Source organism: Vitis vinifera, chromosome 1 (assembly GCF_030704535.1).
Source record: "Vitis vinifera cultivar Pinot Noir 40024 chromosome 1, ASM3070453v1".
NCBI lineage: Eukaryota > Viridiplantae > Streptophyta > Magnoliopsida > Vitales > Vitaceae > Vitis > Vitis vinifera.
In genome coordinates, this window is record NC_081805.1 from 6,505,877 (window position 1) to 6,528,751 (window position 22,875).

The 22,875-nt window shown below is 34.0% G+C and overlaps 2 long non-coding RNA genes and 5 other non-coding genes across 8 annotated transcripts; all 7 read left to right on the forward strand.

Annotated features, from left to right (window-relative positions):
• Positions 1-5,826: 5,826 nt before the first annotated feature.
• Positions 5,827-6,528, forward strand: LOC132253651 (uncharacterized). Its single transcript, XR_009465556.1, has 2 exons — positions 5,827-6,081; positions 6,255-6,528. It is a non-coding gene; the product is annotated as an uncharacterized LOC132253651 (long non-coding RNA).
• On the forward strand, positions 5,958-6,043 carry MIR395J (microRNA MIR395j). Its single transcript, NR_127811.1, has one exon. It is a non-coding gene; the product is annotated as a microRNA MIR395j (primary transcript).
• A 4,214-nt stretch (positions 6,529-10,742) lies between the features above and the next one.
• Positions 10,743-10,834, forward strand: MIR395M (microRNA MIR395m). The gene has a single exon (NR_127814.1). It is a non-coding gene; the product is annotated as a microRNA MIR395m (primary transcript).
• A 1,195-nt stretch (positions 10,835-12,029) lies between these two features.
• MIR395L (microRNA MIR395l) lies at positions 12,030-12,116 on the forward strand. Its single transcript, NR_127813.1, has one exon. It is a non-coding gene; the product is annotated as a microRNA MIR395l (primary transcript).
• A 3,457-nt stretch (positions 12,117-15,573) lies between these two features.
• Positions 15,574-15,659, forward strand: MIR395I (microRNA MIR395i). The gene has a single exon (NR_127810.1). It is a non-coding gene; the product is annotated as a microRNA MIR395i (primary transcript).
• Positions 15,660-19,558: 3,899 nt separating this feature from the next.
• On the forward strand, positions 19,559-21,371 carry LOC132254211 (uncharacterized). 2 transcript variants are annotated; one of them, XR_009466481.1, is made up of 3 exons: positions 19,559-19,739; positions 20,056-20,117; positions 20,783-21,371. It is a non-coding gene; the product is annotated as an uncharacterized LOC132254211 (long non-coding RNA). The 2 variants fall into 2 exon arrangements; XR_009466480.1 differs by having other exon boundaries at positions 20,056-21,371.
• Positions 19,584-19,675, forward strand: MIR395H (microRNA MIR395h). The gene has a single exon (NR_127809.1). It is a non-coding gene; the product is annotated as a microRNA MIR395h (primary transcript).
• Positions 21,372-22,875: the final 1,504 nt, after the last annotated feature.

Here is a 22,875-nt window from a genome sequence, read left to right on the forward strand (position 1 = left end):
TTAAAAAAAAGTTTTTTGTTCTCCAAAAAAAAAAAAAAAAAAACCATGTTTAAAGTCCAGAAAACAGTTTTATGTTCTTAAAAACATAAATCAATGTATTTTCAGATAATATCTTTTAATCATTTAAAAAAATTTCACTTATTTTTTTAGAGTTGTTTTAAAAAATAATTATACAAATATAAAAAATAATTAAAAACTAAGAACTACGTATAAAGGTAAAAACATAAAAATTAAAAAAATTAAAAAAAAAACAAGTTAAAAAAATTTCAAGTTCCTGAAAAGACCTTTATTTTACAAAAAAAAAAAATTAAATTTAAAATATTCTTCTCAAAATTTGATTTTTTAGAACTATTTTCTAAAACAATTACCAAACAGAGTTAAAATGTTTTTAACATACTTTTTATGTTTTAAATATATTTTAAAAATAACTTTCATTTGTAATGTTTTATTTGAATTATTCTTCATATTTATATAATTACTTTTAAAATAATAAAAAAACAAGTGAAAATAACTCAACAACTAAAAAATGTTTGAAAACACTATATTTTTTATCTTTAAGAACATAAAATGGTGTTTTGTCTTTATGTGTTTTCATATTTTTCTTTTGTTTTAGTCTTCTAGAAAACGGAAAATTGTTTTAAAAAGCAATTCTCAAATAGGAACTAAGTGATCGATTGTTCAAAACATTTTTTTCACGGATATCAAAGCTAGCTATTACATAGATAAAAGGAAGCGTGCCATCAATTTATGGACTGATTACCTGTTTAAATGTGTAAGGCATGAGTTGATGGAGGAGAAGCCTCAGACGTGGTCACCGGGTGAAGACCACTAGTAGCATCTGTTAAGCAAGCAAACAATAGAATCGCGGAATAATGGAAGAAAACAATCACACAAGAACAAACACAAGATTTACGTGGTTCGATCAAAGTGATCTACGTCCACGGGCAGAGAGCGAGCAATTCTATTTCACTATTGAAAGACGGCTCATGCACCTTCTTACTTACATATGTTTTCCCAAGCCACCTATTTATAGAGTTTACAAACCCTAACCCTAAAACCCATTTAAAACAATAAGACTCGGCCCATTTAGCCTTAGCCCATGTTTTACAAGGATAGCTTCAACATATTACAAAGGAAAAAAAATCAATTCAACTCAACAATTCTCCACCTTGAATTGAGTTTTCTTTCTTCTTTCAATTCAGAATATAGAACTACTCATCTGCTACGCCCCGAAGGGCCTCAAGCTCAAACTTTGCAAACATTCACCAAGTCCAAGCTATGCTTGAACTTTTCAGTAGTAATTGGCTTAGTCAACATATCTGCAGGATTAACTTCCGTGGCAACCTTCTCAATGGAGAATAACTTTTCTTCGATCACATCACAAATAAAGTTCAACCTAACATCAATATGTTTTGTCCTCTCATGATAAACAGGATTCTTTGCCAAACACAAAGCACTTTGACTATCACAATAGATAACCGGCTTAGACAAATTCAAACCCAAGCTGCCAAGAAAACCATTTAACCACATACCTTCTTTCACCCCTTCTGTCAAGGACATGTATTCCGCTTCAGTTGTAGACAAAGCAACTGTTGGCTGCAAAGAAGCTCTCCAGCTAATAGCACACCCAAACAGAGTGAAAATATAACAGGTCAATGATCTTCTCTTCATGAGATCTCCTCCATGATCAGAATCAGTAAACCCAACCAATCCACTAGATACATCACCATTCCCATACACCAAGCATACACTACTTGAACCCTTCAAATATCGCATAATCCACTTGACGGCTTCCCAGTGAGCTTTACCAGGATTACTCATGAATCTGCTTACAACACTAACAGCAAAAGCAAGATCTGGTCTAGTGCACACCATAGCATACATTAAACTACCAACCACACTAGAGTAAGGCACACTCTTCATGTACTCCACCTCCTCATCAGTGCTAGGCAATGTACTATGATCAAATTTAAAATGTTGAGCCAATGGAGTACTCACCGGTTTAGAGTGATCCATATGGAAAGCCTGCATTAACTTCTCAATGTATTTTTGCTGTGAGACATACAACAAGCCTGCATCTCTGTCTCTCCAAATCTCCATCCCCAAGATTTTCTTAGCTGCACCCAAATCTTTCATCTCAAACTCACTACTCAACAACTGTTTCAGTTTGTTAATCTCAACTCGATTCTTAGCTGCAATCAACATGTCATCCACATATAGCAACAGATAAATAAATGAGCCATCAGGCAATGTTTTAAAGTAAACACAACTATCATACTGATTTCGCATAAACTCATGAGAAACCATAAATGCATCAAACCTCTTGTACCATTGCCTAGGAGATTGCTTCAACCCATACAAGGACTTCTTCAAAAAACACACATGATCAGACTTTTCAGAATCAACAAATCCCTCAGGTTGTTTCATATAAATTTCCTCTTCTAGATTTCCATGCAGAAAAGCAGTTTTAACATCAAGTTGATCAAGCTCCAAGTTAAAAACGCTTACCATCGCTAAGAGGACTCGAATAGATTTATGCTTCACAACAGGTGAGAACACTTCATTGTAGTCAATCCCCTCCTTTTGTGAAAAACCCTTCGCCACAAGCCTTGATTTGTACTTAGGTGGTTCATCCTCTGAAATCCCATCCTTTATTTTGAAAAGCCATTTACAATTAACAGGTTTCACTCCTTCAGGCAAAGGCACAAGCTCCCAAGTTTGATTCTTTCTCAATGATGCCATCTCGTCATCCATGGAACTTAGCCACTTTTTCGAGTCTTTACTTTCCATCGCCTCCTTATACGACCTTGGTTCCTCCCTTCTTATCTCTTCAGCCACTGCTAAAGCAAAAGCAACAGGATTAGTGATGTTAGCACTAACACAATCCACATACCTCATAGGTCTCCGGATTTCCCTTCTTGGTCTAAGTGCTGCTATACTCTGTGAATCATTCTGGTCGATCACGGGTTGTTCTTCAGATGTGTCATCTACACCATTTTCCATTGGAGCATCGACCTCAAACTCCACCTTCTGGTTAGCACCCAGATCAGTTTTACTAGTACCTGCAAGATCACCAAACTCCTTCCTCTGGCCAAACATAGCAGATTCATCAAAGGTCACATCTCTGCTAATAATAAATTTTGGGGTTCTATCTTCAGTACACCACAGACGATAACCTTTCACCCCAGTCGCATACCCTAGAAATATGCATTTCATTGCCCTAGGCTCCAGCTTGCCATCACTAACATGAGCATATGCAGGACAACCAAATATTTTCAAGCCAGAATAATTAGAGGGTTTACCGGACCATACCTCTTGAGGAGTCTTAAAATCAATTGCAGTCGATGGCGATCTATTTACCAGATAAGCAGCAGTGTTAACTGCTTCAGCCCAGAACTTTTTCGACAACCCAGCGTCTATCCTCATGCATCTAGCACGTTGTACAAGTGTTTGGTTCATCCGTTCTGCAACTCCATTTTGCTGTGGCGTATGTCGTACAGTACGGTGCCTCACTATACCTTCTTTTCTGCAGAACTCGTCGAAATCCTTGTTACAGAATTCCAACCCATTATCTGTTCTGAGTGTCTTGACTACTTTTCCAGTCCGTTTCTCCACCATAGTCTTCTACTCCTTGAACTTCCCAAACACTTCATCCTTTGCTTTCAGAAAGTACACCCACACCTTTCTAGAAAAGTCATCAATAAAAGTAACATAGTACCTGCATCCACTATGAGACTCCACCGGAGAAGGACCCCATAAATCAGAGTGAATATACTCAAGAACTCCATTAGTAGTGTGACTACCCATACTGAACTTCACCCTACGTTGTTTACCCATAACACAAGTTTCACAGAATTTCAGCTTCCCGGTCTCAGCACCACTTAATAGCCCTTGCTTACTCAAGATAGAGAGCCCTTTCTCACTCATGTGTCCCAATCTTCGATGCCACAACTCAGTACAATTATCTTTCTTCTCTACAGAATCAATAGCCATGGAGCTTGACACAGCCGCCGTTCCCAACACTGAACTTCCCATCAATGTGTAAATCCCATGTTGTAATCTGCCTTTCATCACCACAAGAGCTCCTTTTGACACCCTAAGAACTCCACCACTCCCAGAGAATGTGTACCCATTTTTATCCAGTGTACCCACAGAGATCAAATTCTTTCGCAGTCCAGGAACATACCAAGCATTCAATGTCCTAACCAACCCGTCATACATTTTAATCTGCACAGAACCACTGCCTTTGACACCCAGCTCCCCATCATCTCCCAACTTTACACTTCCGTTCCACTCTTTAAAAGTAGTGAACAGATCTCGTGAATAAGCCATGTGATACGAAGCACCAGTATCCAAGATCCATGATTCTGCAGAGCTAGATGTACTAACAGTTAAAACATCTCCTCCTTCTCCCTCGTCAGAACTATCCTGTTTTTCAGAATCTTTCTGAGCTACTACAACCTGCGCATTTCCATTCGACCCCTGACCAATTCCCTTCTGCCTTTGTGGACAGTTCTTTCTAAAGTGCCCTTTCTCTTTACAGTGAAAGCATCTCATTGCAGCCTTCGATTTAGGACGCGACTTACTACGTCCTCCACCATTTCGTTCCATGCTCCTGCCCCTACTCACAGTTAACCCAGTCTCCACACTGCCTTCCCCATAACCAGAAACTAATTTCTGCAATTCTTTAGACTGTAGAGCATCCTTAACATCATTTATCGAGATACTATCCCTACCATACATCATAGTATCTACAAAATTTTCATAAGAGCTAGGCAAAGAACATAACAAAATCATGGCTTGATCCTCTTCCTCAACTTTAACACCAACTTCATTCAAGTCTAAAATAATTCTGTTAAAGTTGTCAAGGTGATCTCTTACCTGCATACCTTCTGACATCTTCAAAGTATGCAATCGCCTTTTCTGATAAAGCCTGTTGGTCAGTGACTTTTTCTGGTACTTGCTTTCAAGCTTCCTCCACAAGCCAACTGCAGTAGTTTCATCAGCTACTTCCCTCAGAACTTCATCTGCTAGACTCAATAGAATCGCACTATGTGCCCTAGACACAACTTCCTCCTTCTCTGCTGCTGTCAATCCTACAGGTAATTTTTCTTCCCCTTCTATTGCTTGTGCACACTTCTGCTGAACCAGAAGCGCCTTCATCTTCAGCTTCCACAAGGTGAAATCATTCGACCCATTGAACTTCTCAACTTCGAATTTCTGTGAAGACATCTTCCTTCTGCAGATCTGAACCCAGGTGTTTGTGGGCTCTGATACCACTTGTTAAGCAAGCAAACAATAGAATCGCGGAATAATGGAAGAAAACAATCACACAAGAACAAACACAAGATTTACGTGGTTCGATCAAAGTGATCTACGTCCACGGGCAGAGAGCGAGCAATTCTATTTCACTATTGAAAGACGGCTCATGCACCTTCTTACTTACATATGTTTTCCCAAGCCACCTATTTATAGAGTTTACAAACCCTAACCCTAAAACCCATTTAAAACAATAAGACTCGGCCCATTTAGCCTTAGCCCATGTTTTACAAGGATAGCTTCAACATATTACAAAGGAAAAAAAATCAATTCAACTCAACAGCATCTGCATGACGTGGGAAGCCCTTGTACTCACAGTGTATACCAGATTCTGGTGCATAGGATGCTGCATAAAGATGAGAAAAAAAAAGGATGAAAAGGATGTATATGTGGAGAATAGACAGGAATATTGGCCACTACCATCACTTCCATGCTTTGCAATATTTCATCTAACCCATAGGTGTGACTAGGTTCATTTGCTTACAGCTTTATCCTCCATGGAGTACCACAAAACATGAGGCCAAATGGGAATATGAGAACTCGCTATAAATACAAGGCTCATTCGGCTATTGACTTACCAAATACCAAGCAGCAAGCCAAACAAGTTGGATGCGTATTGAATACATAATCCATTAGGTGCCCCCTAGAGTTCCCCTGACCACTTCACTGGGGATCTTCTTTAATGACTTCCTACTGAAGTGTTTGGGGGAACTCCTGGTGTCATTTAATACCTATCAACCACAGGCATGATCAAGGTTGATGGTGAGTCTGCTCATCTTTACTATACATAATTCATGTTCCTTTAACAAGAACTACTTGATATGTTGCAATTAACTCATAGTTTTTGTTGAATTCTGTCTACTGTGTTAGCCATTACAGCCCAACAATCACATTTTGTTCGACTAATTTGTTTGTTATGGTGCCATTTATTTAAGGACAGGGATAAATATTCTAGCAGAAGGATGGCTAACGTGTACTTTTCACCAAGTCATCAACAGACGTGTTATGTATTAAGGAGCAACTCGGTACATCTTGGTTGGGCTTGGGACGAAGAAACAATAGGGTACACAAGGTTTCCTTTGATTTCAGTTCCATGGCGACAAGTTTTATTTTATTTTATTTTTTACTTTCAACTTTTGAGATGTACTGAAAATTCAAGCAATTAATTTCCTTCAAAATTAAGAAAAATAATAGTGGATTTCTAATCAAGCATTGTTTCAATTTGTACTGTGAATTTCATTTGTTACATTTAACTGTAATCACAACCTCTCTTCCATGGTAGACATCCAAAAGAGAATTATGTACTCCACTCTTTGGCGAGCTTTTGAGATGTACACAAAACAAGTTCTAAAGCAGGTATATACCAGTGAACCAGCTGTGAATGATTTTGGAGCATGAACTGGGGGAAAAAAATGACTTGTGGCTGTTATTACAAGTGTAATATAATATGAAACTTCAAGAAAAAGTTGGAAGAAAGAAATATATTAGAAGACACTGAATATAATTAATTAGGAATTACAGAATCCTTAAGACCTATGTGTGCAAAAAAATGCATCATCCTCATTTGAACAAGCTGCACTGAGTGCATCCTCTCTCAGATTTCTTTTTTCTCCTAATGTTTAGGATTTTAACTAACAGTTAATATATACATATTACCAAGTAGGGACATTAATTTCTTATTTGATCTTGATACATGAAATGCCTGATTGGCATCTCAACTAATTTAAACAATGTGTTATAATCCCTGAGAATTTGGACGACATATATGGTGGGTGATAGGATATGTTAGACTACCAATTCAATATTTCGACCAACAACAATTTAAGAAAATATTTTTATTATGAGAATGCTCAAGCTAAGCTTGAAATACAAGGCTTGAAGTGCTTGAAAATATAAATAACTTTATTTAACTTATAAATTAAACCTTCTATGAACTCTTAAGGATATCCAAGTTAAAGATTAATATACATTTCTTCCAAATCTCCAAAAAATAAAAAATATTAACATACATCTAAAATAGTGGTCAATCAAAATTCTTAACTATTTATGATAGGAGATATATTCATTTTCACAATTTAGGTAAATATTTCCTTGCCATACTCTACATACTCTATATGTTTGTTTAATCTCTTTGTCTATTATGGTTACACCTTAACATGCTTCTAAATATTATTGATTTTTTTCCTTAGATAGTTTGATAATAAACTAATTATTATTTAATGAGAGTGGTACTTTTTATATATATATTTTTTCTCCACTTAGTTGTGTGTCGACCTCATTAAAACTAATGAGTCGATAATTTTAAAAATATTGCTTAAGATAAAAATAAAATTTCAACACATTGCTATAAGTCCAATACTTCTAAATAAGAAAAAGAGACTTATAATATAACAAGGAAAAAAATTATTTTATCTTGGCTCTTGAATGACAATTTTTTTGTTGAATGATATTGAACAATATTAAATTAAGGAGAATCTTGAAACACAAAATTTCGTTTCAACTAAGCAAATTAATATTAGAAGTTAAGCCATCAAATAAGTGGTATTAACAACTTTGTAAGAAGGGATGTAAAAAATAAATGAAAAGGAAAAAACCTACCCAAAGCCCATCTCAACTAAAAAAAATGCAAACCCAAAACTTGCTCAAAATTTTATGGTCAACCTTGGGTTGAGGATTTTTTGTATTATTTTGGCCCAAAGCTCAACCCTTAGTTGGCTTGAAAGCTATAACGAGGCTCAATTGGCCCAGACACAAGACACATTTTTTAAATCCCCCTTATGACCATTGTTACCATGTATCTTTTTTTTTTTATGTTTTAAAATCTTTTAACTAGTCCCATAACACTATCACCACTTGACAACATTATCAAGATAGTAAGGTCAATGATGAATTACTAACAAATATGCTTTGACAACATTATCAAGACACTAAGGTCAATGATGAATTACTAATAGACATGCAAGTCATGCAACTTGATGATGATAATGATGCTCAACTGGCCCACCCACAAGTCATTTTTTAAATCCCCCTTATGACCATTGTTACCATGTATCTTTTTTTTTTTATGTTTTAAAATCTTTTTACTGGTCCCATAACACTATCACCACTTAACAACATTATCAAGATAGTAAGGTCAATGATGAATTACTAACAAATATGCTTTGACAACTTTATCAAGACACTAAGGTCAATGATGAATTACTAATAGATATGCAAGTCATGCAACTTGATGATGATAATGATGCTCAACTGGCCCACCCACAGGTCATTTTATAAATCCCCTTTATGACCATTGTTACCATGTATCCTTTTTTTTTTCTATGTTTTAAAATCTTTTTACTAGTCCCATAACACTATCACCACTTGACAACATTATCAAAATAGTAAGGTCAATGATGAATTACTAATAGGTATGCTTTGATAACGTTATCAAAACACTAAGGTCAATGATGAATTACTAATATATATGCAAGTGATGCAACTTAATGATAATAATGGTGTACAAACATAAACAATTTAGCGTAATTATGCAATTAAATATGCTTTCATTATTGGAATTTAATATGTATCATATATGTTATTTGAGATATATTACAACGACAAAGTATAAAATTTTATAATGCATGTAAAAGTTAATGGTGTAAATGTTTGTGCTTGTAAGTTCAATTTCTAATTAATGAAATTAATGAGATATATATAACTAAAGTTGTTACATAATTTTATCAATACCAAAAATATAATGTAAAAGTATTTACTATACATATGTTTGTTAGTCTTGATTTGTATTTTATAAATTATTAATTTATTTGATAGTTGTTATAGCTAATATTTTAATTTTAAGTTTATTAAATAATATCTATATGAAACTTAAAATTAAAAAATGGAAATCAAACTTATATTTAGGCTCAAAGTTTGAGTTGGAATTATATTGAACCTAAGGCCTAAGCTTGAGGTGCTTGGGGCCATACTTTGGACCTTAGATTGGTAGAATAAACCCAAACCCGAAGCTCTAGCCAAAAAAGTATGCTCAAGCCACCCAAAGGGCTTGGGTAGCCAGAATTTATACCCCTAACCGTAAGACCAACATTATTTTAAAATATTAATTGATATGAAGTATATAGTTGAATGGTTTCTAGAAATTAATGTCGAATTTTCCTTTGGATCACACCCTTTCATTTTTATTATCGTAATTATCCTTTAACTCTGCTGTTTTTTACTCCTTGCAAGTTCTAAAGAAGTTTGAGCTTCATTGCTTTTTTATTTCTCATTTATTGAGCTGCTGGACTATAATCCTGTTAATTAAATTACAGGCTTAATAAAATTTGGTGAACAAAGTAATTGATCCAATAATTTGATGAACTCTTAAATTACCATCCCAAAGCTTATTGGGTTCATCAAATTACCTTGTGAAAGCTTATTAGCTGGCTGGAATATAACTACAACATTAATTGTCTTAAGGTACTGGCTCAAACCAAGAATGTAAGATGTTATATACCAAATCAGTTTTGACTACAGCCTAGAGATGCGAATTGGATGCTGCCAAAGTAGGTGTTTATACAAAGACGTTATACATTGGATGCTTAGAGATGCGAATTGGGTTCAAAATAATACATGCAGAGCAGTACCAAAATCAGTTGTGGATGAAAGATTATATATATTACCTTGTAATTTATCTTTATATATCGTTAAATTGCTTGCAAAAAAACTTAATAACGTTGGAAGGCAAGTCAAATATTTTATCTAAAATTCAGAGCCTGCAGATTGTACTCCCTAATTTTTAACCCTCTGCTCAGTCCCATAAACCAGTTCAGGGTATTGGTTGGTAGTAAAGGCCTCTTGTGTAGGTTTAGTACTCAAGGAACTAGTGGACTTGAGAGCAGGGAAATCCAACTGAATGAAGCTACAGAATGTGAACCTGGCCTGAGTAGCAGGATGATGAGAAAAAGAATAATATCATGACTAGTGGGCAGAAGATCCCTGAGATTGAGACATGTCCTTGTTTTGTCATGAATATATACCAAAGCTATTATTAAATGCAGAGACAGAGTCTTGAATTAATGGAAGGTCAAGTTAATTATAAGAGTGATCACTTGTCAATGATTTTAGCATGGTGCATACCGGATTCTGGTGTATGGTAGCCCTGTGAGAAGAGAAAAAGCTGGAAAGGATATCCTGAAGACAGGAAAGAAAAGGGAAGAATCGAATAATGGGCACCACTCGCCACAATCACCACCTTTCTCTAATTTCATCTAACCCACAAGTGCGACTAGGTTCATTTGCCTACAGCTGTATCCCCCTCCTCCAAGCCCCAAAAAACATGGGGCCGAGTGGAAAGAGAGGAAATCACTATAAATAAATAGCAGGCTCATTAGGCACTTGCTTACCAAGCAGGCACAAGTAGTTGGATAAAGAACACATCGAGTGTCCCCTAGAGTTCCCTTGAACACTTCACTGGGGACCTTCTCTAGTTATAATGACTTCCTACTGAAGTGTTTGGGGGAACTCCTGGTGCCATTTGATACTTACTGACTATCCATCACGCCTTAGTTACATCAATGAAGGAAAAGACACGCTACAAGGTACCAAAGTCTCTCATCTTTCTAGAATTTGGAACTACTTTTCTTACTTTTTTGAGCTCCAAAATTCAATTAAATGTAAGTCTATATGAACATTTCACCTTCTCACTCACTGTGTCCAACTGAATGGTTGTCTGCTCAGGTTTTTCCTTGCGCTCATTGTTACTTCTGATGGTGCTAAAGTGGAGCATATTTTTCAATTACATCCTGGGAGATTCTTTCTAGCTACAAAATCGACTGCTACCAAATTTCATAGATTGTCATGCTTGAGGTATTGCATCATAACATATTATGAGATGATTCATTAATTGAAAGAAAATTTTCTTACTGAAGAAGTACAAAAATCTGAGTACTCTGATTAATTTTAATAGCTACGTTTTTAGTGCCTTTTTTCCAGATGCTTTGCAGATGGCTGAATAACAGTAGAAAAAGTATGCTAAACAACTAAAGGACACCTGAAAACACCATATTTTTTGTCTTGAAGAACATTTTGCTTTTTGTTTGTCAAATGTGTTTTCCTTTTTTTCTTTTTTCTTTTTTTCTTGTTTGTCTTGAGAGCAAAAAATTGTTTTAAAAAACAATTCCCAAATAAGGCCTAAGTGCTCGATTGTTCTAAACTTTTTTACAAGGATATCAAAGCTAGCTATTACATAGATACAAGGAAGCGTACCATCAATTTATGGACTGAGTACCTGTTTAAATCTGTAAGGCATTAGTTGATGGAGGAGAAGCTCCAGACGTGGTCACCGGGTGAAGGCCACTAGTAGCATCTGCATGACGTGGGAAGCCCTTGTACTCACAGTGTATACCAGATTATGGTGTATATATATAGGAAGCTGCATAAAGATGAGGAAAAAAAGGGTGAAAAGGATGTGTATGTGGAGAATAGAAAGGAATATTGGCCACTTACCTCTCCATCACTTCCATTCTCTGCAATATTTCATCCAACCCACTGGTGTGACTAGGTTCATTTCCATACAGCCTTTTCCCCTCTTGGAGTACCACAAAACATGAGGCCAAATGGGAACATGAGAACTCGCTATAAATACAAGGCTCATTAGTCAGTTGACTTACCAAATACCATGCAGCAAGCCAAACAAGTTGGATGCATATTGAATACATAATCCATTAGGTGCCCCCTAGAGTTCCCCTGACCACTTCACTGGGGGATCTTCTGTAATGACTTCCTACTGAAGTGTTTGGGGGAACTCCTGGTGTCATTTAATACCCTATCAACTACAGTTATGATCAAGGTTTATGGTGAGTCTGCTCTTCTTTACTATACATAACTCATGTTCCTTTAACAAGAACTACTGTTTAGAAATTAGATATGTTGCAGTTAACTCATAGCTTTTGTTGAATTCTGTCTACTGTGTTAGCCATTACAGGTCAACCGCAACATTTTGTTCCTTTAATTTGTTTGTTTTGGTGCCATTTATTTAAAGACGGGGATAATATTCTAGCAAAAGGATAGCTAACAAGTACTTTCCACTCAGTCATCAACAGGAATTATTTGTATCAAGGAGCAATTCATTACACCTTGGTTGGGCTTGTGAAGAAGAAACAATAGGGTACACAAGGTTTCCTTCCATTTTTGTTCCATGAAGACAAATTTATTTTATTTTTCACTTTTAGCTTTTGAGACTGAAAATTCAAGTATTTAATTTCCTTCAAAATGAAGAAAAGCAATATATTGTGGATTTCTGATCAAGCATTGTTTCAATTTGTACTGTTAATTTCATTTGTTCCATTAAATTGTAATTAATGATCATCATCATGACCTCTCTCCTATAGTAGACATCCAAAAAAGAATTATGTACTCCAAACTTTGGCAAGCTTTGAGATGTACACAAAACAAGTTCTAAAGCAGATGCATACCGGTGAACCAGCTGTGAATAATTTTGGAGCACAAGCTGGAAAAAAAAAATGAATTATGGCTTACAACAAATGTAATATGAAACTTGAAGAAAAAATTGGAAGAAATATATTTAAAGACAACAAATACAATTAATTAGGACTTACAGAAGTCATTTGGACAAGCCACACTGACTACACCCTCTTTCATGTTCAAGCTTTTGGCTAACAATTAACATATACATATTACAAAGTTTGAACATATTTTTTATTTAAAGTGCGTTTGACAGTAATTTTAAGAAATGATTCTAACTTTTTTAATACTCGAAAGATAAAAATTTTCAAGTATTAGAAAAACTAAAAACATTTCCTAAAATCATTGTTAAATACGTCTTAATTTTGACACATGGAATTGTTGATTGACATCTAAACTAATTTAACATTAACCTATTAATGTATAATCAAGCAAAAGGATAACAAATAGATATTATGCTTTATTTGTGGATGATTGCACTCATTTTTCATGGATTTTTCCGTTGAAAAGGACATTTGAATTTTTTTTCTTGTTTCCGAAAATTCCAAAGTTAGGTTGAAAATCAATTTGATAGAAAAATCAAAGCCTTCCAATGTGGTGCAAGTGCTAAATTTCAATCTACTGAATTTTTTAATCACTTGGATTTATGTGGTATGGTTAGACAAATAACTTGTCCTAGATCCCCAGAGTATAATGGAGTTGCCGAAAGGAAGCATAGGCATGTTGTAGAAACAAGCCTAACTATGATGTTTCATACTGACTTACTTGCTAAACTCTAGGTGGATGTTTTTCTTGTAGCAATTTATCTCATAAACAAGTTGTCATCATCAACCTTAAGCATGACAACTCCATATGAGAAACTATTCAATAAATACCCAAATTGTCGTGGCTTCAAAACCATTAGTTACAAGTGTTTTTCATATTGAAGAAATTGTACTACCAACAAGTTTCATAGAAAGATGTATCCATGTGCATTTCTTAGCTATCACCTAGTTCGCAAAGGATATAGATGCTTACATCCTCATACCAACAAGGTGTACATATTAAGACATGCTATTTTCGATAAAACAAAATTCCTGTTTGGAAAAAAATCTTATTTCCAAAGTAGCCAAAGGAGAGTGACATAAACAACAATATAAATGTCAATTTCCAAAGTCACTATCCTTTAAAAACAATCTACTATACTGAAAATGATGAAGTTCAAACTAATCAAACTAATCAAGCTAAAATTGATGATTTAGTGGACTTAGGAAAATGAAGCAATAGCAATAAACCAAATTACTAATACCAATGATATTTCTAACAATTTATATTTTCATCTACATGTCTCTTCTCATGAACAAAACATATTCCTAGAAATGAGTGATAATGCTTGAACAACATTCTATTGGAATAACCATGCATCCTATGATAACCAAACATAAACTTGACAAAATCATATTCTTGCTCTTCAAACTGCCCGTATTCCTCCACCTATTGAACCAAAGACCCTTCGAACGACCTTGAAAATTTCACAATGGGTCATTGCCATGGAAGAAGAGTTGAAGGCTTTGCAACAAGATCACACTTGGGAGCTTGTCCCAAAGTCACAAATGAGAACATAGTCGGATCAAAATGGGTATACAAAATAAAATACAAGGAGGATGCATATGGGAGCATTGATAGGTTCAAGGCCCAATTAGTTGTTAAGGGCTCCACAAAAGTTCCCAGTGTAGACTTTGAACAAACATTTAGTCCTGTTATAAAATCAAATTAGTCATTTCTTTGGTGGTAAGTTTCAAGTGGACAATGAAACAACTTGATGTCAATAATGTCTTCCAATATAGGAACCTTAACAAAACAATATACATGCATATATATATATATATATGGAGCAACCATCTGGATTTTGAGGACCCTTAATTTCCTTCACATGTTTGTTTACTCAAACAATCTTTTTATGGCCTCAATCAATCTCCATGGGCATGGCTTGAATAACCAACTCAAACATTACTTCAGCTTGGCTTTTATTGTAGTAGGGCAAATGCTTCTTTATTTATTTCCAAAACCAGAATTCCTTTGAAAGATAAATTCGATTTCTTCCCTTTTTAAGCACTATAAGATCACTGCCAGCGTTGCCAAAATTCCTTTCCCTTTTATTAACCAACCTTCCCATAATTATTCAGCCAATATATTTCGTAATATTCCTTCCCAGTCAGCCTACTTTAGACAATCAACTAATGTTTACTAACTCCAACGGCTATTTGATGCACGTGTATAAGTAAAATGTTGACTAACTCCTACTTTAGACAATCAACTAATGTTGACTACTCAGCCTACTTTAGACAATCAACTAATGGACTGAGTACCTGTTTAAATGTGTAAGGCATGAGTTGATGAAGGAGAAGCTCTAGACGTGGTCACCAGGTGGAGGCCAATTGTAGCATCTACATGATGTACGTGGGATGCCCTTTTACTCACAGTGTATACCAGATTCTGGTGCATAGGATGCTGTATAAAGATGAGGAAAAGAAAAAAGGTGAAAAGGATGTATATGTGGAGAATAGAAAGGAATATTGGCCGCTTACCTCTTCATCACTTCCATGCTTTGCAATATTTCATCTAACCCATAGGTGTGACTAGGTTCATTTCCATACAGCTTTATCCTCCTTGGAGTACCACAAAACATGAGGCCAAATGGGAATACGAGAACTTGCTATAAGTACAAGGCTCATTCGGCAATTGACTTACCAAATACCAAGCAGCAAGCCAAACAAGTTGGATGCAAATTGAATACATAATCCATTAGGTGCCCCCTAGAGTTCCCCTGACCACTTCACTGGGGATCTTCTGTAATGACTTCCTACTGAAGTGTTTGGGGGAACTCCTGGTGTCATTTAATACCCTATCAACTACAGTTATGATCAAGGTTGATGGTGAGTCTGCTCTTCTTTACTATATATAACTCATGTTCCTTTTCCAACATCTACTGATCAGAAATTAGATATGTTGCCATTAACTCATAGTTTAGTTGAATTCTGTCTACTGTGTTAGCCATTACAACTCAACGATGGCATTTTGTTCCATCAATTTGTTTGTTTTGGTGCCATTTATTTAAAGACAGGGATAGTATTCTAGCAAAAGGAGTAGGTAGCATGTACTTTTTTCTCGGTCATAAACAGGCGTGTTATGTATTAAGGAGCAGCTCATTACATCTTGGTTGGGGTTGGGAAGAAGAAACAAGAGGGTACACAAGGTTTCATATGATTTCGGTTCCATGGCAACAAGTTCTGTTTTATTTTTATTTTTATTTTTATTTTAGCTTTTGACACTGAAAATTCAAGTACTCGATTTCCTTCAAAATTAAGAAAAGTAATTGTGAATTTCCAATCAAGTATTGTTTCAATTTGTATTGTTAATTTCATTTGTTCCATATAGTTGTAATCAATGATCATGACCTCTCTCCTATAGCAGACATCCAAAAAAGAATTATGTACTCCAAACTTTGGTAAGCTTTGAGATGTACACAAAACAAGTTCTAAAGCAGGTACATACCAGTGAACCAGCTGTGAATAATTTTGGAGCACGAACTGGAAAAAAAAAAAATGACTTATGGCTGTTATGACAAGTGTAATATGATATGAAACTTTAAAAGGAAGTTGGAAGAAAGAAATTTATGTCTAAAAAATATATTAAAAGACACCAAACATAATTAATTAGGACTTACAGAAGTCCTTTAAAACATATGCATGCAAAAAAAAAATGCATCCACCTCATTTGAACAAGCTGCACTAAGTGCATACTCTCTCGATTTTTTCTCCTGATATTTAGGATTTTAACTAACAGTTAATACATACATATTACCAAATTGGGACATATTTCTTATTTAATCTGGATACATGAAATGGCTGATTGGCATCTGAACACCCTGGGAATTTGGACGACATGTATGGCGGGTGATAAGACATGTACTTAGGCTACCAATTCAATATTTAAACTAGTAACAATTTAAGAAAATTAATTTATTAACCAATCTTTAGATTATTTATCGATATCTAATGATTCCCCATCAAAATTATGTTTGCAGTTTTTCTGTTCACATCACACCCAATTTTCATATTACCAAGATCTAGAACATATCTATTTTCATTCACTAATAATCCCCTTCTTAAGCGATATATATTTTCTATTCCAAGAAAATATTAAGGTATAATAATAATAATAATAATAATAATAATAATAATAATATCATAAAGATAACTAGAATCGGTGTAATGTCAGTCAGAAGTGTCTTTTAACAAATATATGTAAATCAACTATACTTTTTTATTACGAGAATGCTCTACCTAAGCTTGGTATACAAGGCTTGAGGTGCTTGAAAATATAAATAACTTTATTTTACTTATAAGTTAAACCTTCTGAGAACTCTTAAGGATATCCAAGTTAAACATTCATATATATTAATCTCCAAACAAAAAGAAAAAAATTAACATAGTACATTTAAATTAGCGGTTAATCAAAATTTACAACTATTTATAATACGAAATATATTCATTTTCATAATTTAAGTAAATATTTCTTTGTCATGCTCTATATACTCTATATGTTTGTTTATACTCTTTGTATACTAGTTACACCTTGAACATGCTAAATTTTATTTATTTTTTTCTCCTTAAGTAGTTTGATAATAAGCTAATCCTTTTTTTATGGGTTTTCTCTACTTAGTTGTGTGTTGACCTCATAAAAACTAAGGGGTCAATAATTTTAAAAATATTGCTTAAGAAAATAAAAACAAGATTTCAACACTTTGTTATAAGTCTCGTAATTCTAAATAAGAAAAAGAGATGTATAATATAATAAAGAAAAAAATAATTTTATCTTGGCTCTTGAATGAAAAATTTTTGTTGAATGATGTTGAAAAATATAAAGGGGAATCTTGAAACACAAACTTTCGTTCTAACCAAGCTATTTTTTATTTTTATTATTAGAAGTCATCAAATAAGTGGTATTAACAACATTGTAAGAAGGGATATTAAAAAAATAAAAAAATAAAAATAAAAAAGCCATTGACCCAAAACCACAATTAAACCTGTGAAAAAAAAATGAAAAATGAAAAAACTTACCCAGAGCCCACCCAACTAGAAAAAAATGCAAAACCAAAGCTTGCTCAAAATTTTATAGGTAAACCTCAAGTTAAGGATTTTTGTAGTATTTTGGTCCAAAGCTCAATCCATCAGTTGGCTTGAAAGCTATAACGAGGCTCAGTTTGCTTGTCCACAAGTTACATTTTTTAAACCCCCCATATGACCATTGTTACAACATATCCCTTTTTTAAGTTTTAAAATCTTTTTACTAGTTCCATAACACTATCACCACTGACAACATCATCAAGACAATAAGGTCAATGATGACATACTAATAGATGTGCAAGTGATGCAACTTGGTGATGATAATGATATACAAACATAAACAATTTAGTGTAATTATACAATTAAATACGCTTACCATATATGTTATTTGAGATATAACAACAAAGTATAAAAGTTTATATTATCAACATTTGTACTTGTAAGTTCAATTTCTAACTAATGAAATTAATGAGATATAGATAATTAAAGTTGTTATATAATTTTGTCAACACCGAAAATATAATGTAGAAATATTTACTATACATATGTTAGTTAGTCATGATTTATATGTTATAAATTTATAACTTATTTGATGGTTATCATAACTTACACTTTAATTTTAAGTTTATTAAATAATATTTAAATGAAACTTAAAATTAAGAAATAGAAATCAAACTAATTATATTTAGGCTTAAAGTTTGAGTTTGAATTAGATTGAACTCAAGGCCTAAGCTCGAAGTGCTTAGGGCTAGACTTCGGACCTTAGATTCCCAAAGCTTATTAGCTGGCTGGAATATAGGCTAAAAAAGGGTGAAATACAAGTAGTGACGTTGGAATTTATAGCATTCCAATAACAATAATTATGACATTTTATTAAGTTACTGGCTTAAACCAAGAATATAAGATTATATTAAATCAATTTTGACTACAGCCTAATATGCTACAATTGATACTACCAAAATGTTTATACAAAGACGTTATACATTGGATGCTTAGAGATGCGAATTGGGTTCAAAATAATACATGCAGAGTAGTACCCAAATCAGTTGTGGATGAAAGATTGTATTTTTTTTCCTTGCAATTTATCTTTATATATGATTAAAGTGCTTGCAAAAAATTTAATAACGTTTGGAAAGCAAGTCAAATATTTCATCTACAATTCAGACCCTGCAAATTGTACTCCAAAAGAATAATATCATGCCTAGTGGGCATAAGATCCCTGAGATTGAGACCAGTCCCTGCTTTGTCATGGATATATACCAAAGCTATTATTAGATGCTAGAGACAGAGTCTTGAATTAATGGAAGGTCAAGTTATAAGCGTGATCGCTTGCTTTGATAGTTGCATCTGCATGACATTAACATTAAGAAGCCCTTTTAGCACGGTGCATACCAGATTCTGGTGTATGGTAGCCCTATGAGAAGAGAAAAAGCTAAAAAGCACATCCTGAAGAAAGGGTAAGAAAAGGAAAGAATCGAATAATGGGCACCACTCGCCTCAATCACCACCTGTCTCTACATTTCATCTAACCTATAAGTGTGACTAGGTTCATTTGCCTACAGCTTTATCCCCCTCCAAGCCCCAAAAAACATGGGGCCGAGTGGAAAGAGAGGAAATCACTATAAATAGCAGGCTCATTAGGCATTTGTTTACCAAGTAGGCACAAGTAGTTGGATAAAGAACACATCGAGTGTCCCCTAGAGTTCCCTTGACCACTTCACTGGGGACCTTCTCTAATTATAATGACTTCCTACTGAAGTGTTTGGGGGAACTCCTGGTGCTATTTGATAGATACCGACTATCCATCACACGTTAGTTACATCAATGGAGGAAAAGACATGCTACAAGGTACCAAAGTTTCTCATCTTTTTAGAATTTGGACCTTCTCTATATGAACATTTCACCTTCTCACTCACTGTGTCCAACTGAATAGTCATCTGCTCAGGCCTTTTTTGCGCTTATTGTAACTTTTGATGGTGACAAAGTGGAGCATATTTTTCAATTACATCTTGGGCGTTTCTTTCTACTGCTACCAACTTACTTTGTTAGATTGTCATGCTTGGGGTGTTGCATCATAACATAATATGATATGATTCATTAATTGAAAGAAAACTTTCTCACTGAAGAAGTATAAAAATCTGAGTACTCTGATTAATTTTAACAGCTACGTTTTTAGTGCGCCTTGCTTCCAGATGCTTTCCAGATGGCTGAATAACAGCAGAAAAGGTATGCAAAATAAGTATTCATCACAAGTTGGATTCACAGGATTGCAATAGTTATTGATATGAATTCTCTGGAAAAAAAAAGTGTATGAAAAAATGAGACCCACCACATATTAGAAATCATGAGCAAACTTGCATTTCATCAACTTTGAGACTCAGTCCAAGTTAATAAAAACTGCAAAAACCTGTTTTTCAATGCTAATTGATCTGAAACAACTAAATTTTTTGTTAGAAATCACAACATGGATTGAAGCACAATTTTCAGTCAAAGAGCAGGAGATTGATAAGCAGTAGAGGTCATAATCATTTCTTGAAGAATATTCAAGACTTGGTGTTCACTTACACCATCTATGTTACATTCATAAATACCATCTCCATTATATTTTGACTGGGTGATTGAAAATCTTGTTTAAGAATACCACCATATCCTATGTTAAAAGCATCTGATTCTATAATAGGAAAGGCATCAGGATTAAGAATTTCTAAGCAAGGAAGACTCGTAACCTGCTTTTTGAGTAGGAAGAAAGATGTGGTGACAAACACTCTTCTATGATAGTTGAGTGCATCACAAGCATTATTTATTCCACTTGGATTCATGAAGAGCCTTTTTTTCTGAAAAGCATAAAATTGATTGCTTTTACATTCCTCATTTATCTTCAGCTTTTACAGTTTCTCCCGAATCGTCTCTATGTTAAAAGCCAATAATATTTCCAACATGGCTGATGGAAGGTTAAAGCAAGAGTATTTAGACTCCATGGGAACTGCTCTTCTAATCAATGGATTGCAGCTGTGTAAAGAATTCATGGAAAATCAGAGGCAACAGCAACAAAAGGCCACTCAAACATAATAAAAGTATAAAGCAAAGATCAACTCCAGCTGGTTGGAGATTGGAGATTAGCTGTTCTAAGGTCCTAAAGTGGCAGAAGTAGAAACGAGGTAAAACCAGATCATTTTACCTTAGGGTTATTCACAAAAACAAGGGATAGATTCACATGATGTACTACAAAGAGTGAGAGGGTGGTATCTGTGTCTAGGCTGTGTACCGCCTGAAAGCATTGATGAATTTATGAAACTTGGTTTGACAGTGGGACAAATCCTTCTGGTTCACCACCTCAGCAAACATACATCCCACAGACCTCAAACCAGAAAGAATGTATTGTTGTTTGGGAGTGAAACAAGATTTCTGAGAACCAAGACAGCAAATACTGTAACTTGTGAGTTGGATTCAGAATGAAATACATAAGATTTTTTGTCTAAATTATGCATTGTCGCATTAAAAGTTTTGGTATCATGATCTGGGACGTATCAAATAACACACTACACTAAAATCTTATGAGAAACCATGGGCAGATTTCCCACTGGCATGTATCATCTAAATTGCAACCTCTGAATATTTTCAATGACAAAGGCTTAAACCACAGCATGCCTGTTGGTCGCAAAGATGTCCACAACCTCCATATCCAATCCTCTTTTATGCTTTCTGCTAATTCACTAGTATGACTAAGCATGCAAAGGAGTAATAATACAACAATGCCAAAAAGTCGATAACAAGATCACATCCTTTAATTTGTGTTGCAATTGATGAGAAATCCCCATTTTTATATAAAAGTTTATATAGAATTTATTCTATTTTTATTAATTTTATTTAAAATTTATGAAATCATTTTTCTCTAAATCCTAGTATGTATTTATATATTATACGAATTTGTATCTTAAATATTTCATCACAATTACTTTTATTTTTATAAAAATAATTTAAGATTTATAACTTCTTTAGGGAACGGAAACTCTCTAATTTGTTTTTTATATTTGAAAAATCAAAAGTAAATATAAACAATTTTTTAAAATAAAATTTGAGGGGGGGACTGTGGCCTCTAAGCCTACCAGTGCTAATGAAGACAAAAGTAAAATTGGAAAGTTTTTCATATTATTTAAAATTACACTATCCTTTAGAAATTAATTTTGTTGCATTTAAATTTTCGAAAATAAATGGAAAATTTCCTTCTTTTTTTTTCTTTTTTTGAGAAAATTTTCTATTTATAAAATTATTGTTGGTATTCTATAATCCTCTCTAATTATGGTAATCATACTCTATTAAATTGTCAAAATTATATTTATTTTTTTTCTTTGAAGGTTAGTGGGTTAAAAGGGTTCAAATAATCCTCCAATATGACCTCCTATATTATCAAGTTTATCATTAGAATATTTTATATAAGATTATGAGTGCATTAAGTTAGGATTGCATATTTATGCTAAAATGTCAAAATATTTATCCATAAGTTTTTAATTGGTTTTATATTTTTATAGTTTGGATGAAAATCTTTTTATGAATAGAAAGATATACCTAACTTAGGAAACTACCTTAAACCTCAAACTTTTTATGAAAGCCTCTCAAAGTTTCTTAAGAACATTATTGATTTAATCAAAATGCATGAGACTTGAAATTTTCTTAAAATATTAGTTAAAACTTTATTAAAAGGTGGTTTATTTTCATATAGGTTAATTAAAGAAGATCTTAACCCCAAATCATGTGTAAACTTTGAAAAATATTGAGTTAAATATGTAGATGAGCATGCAATCATCCACTTGTCATGTACACAACCAGATGTCATCCACTTGTTTTACTTTGAGAGTTTTAGCTATCTATGTGGATGAACATATGGTCATTTGCTTGCTAATGTGGATGACCATGTGGATGTCCACATATGCTTTTTAGCCTTCAACTACTCTCTACACCTCATTAAATATTCCAATGGCTAAAT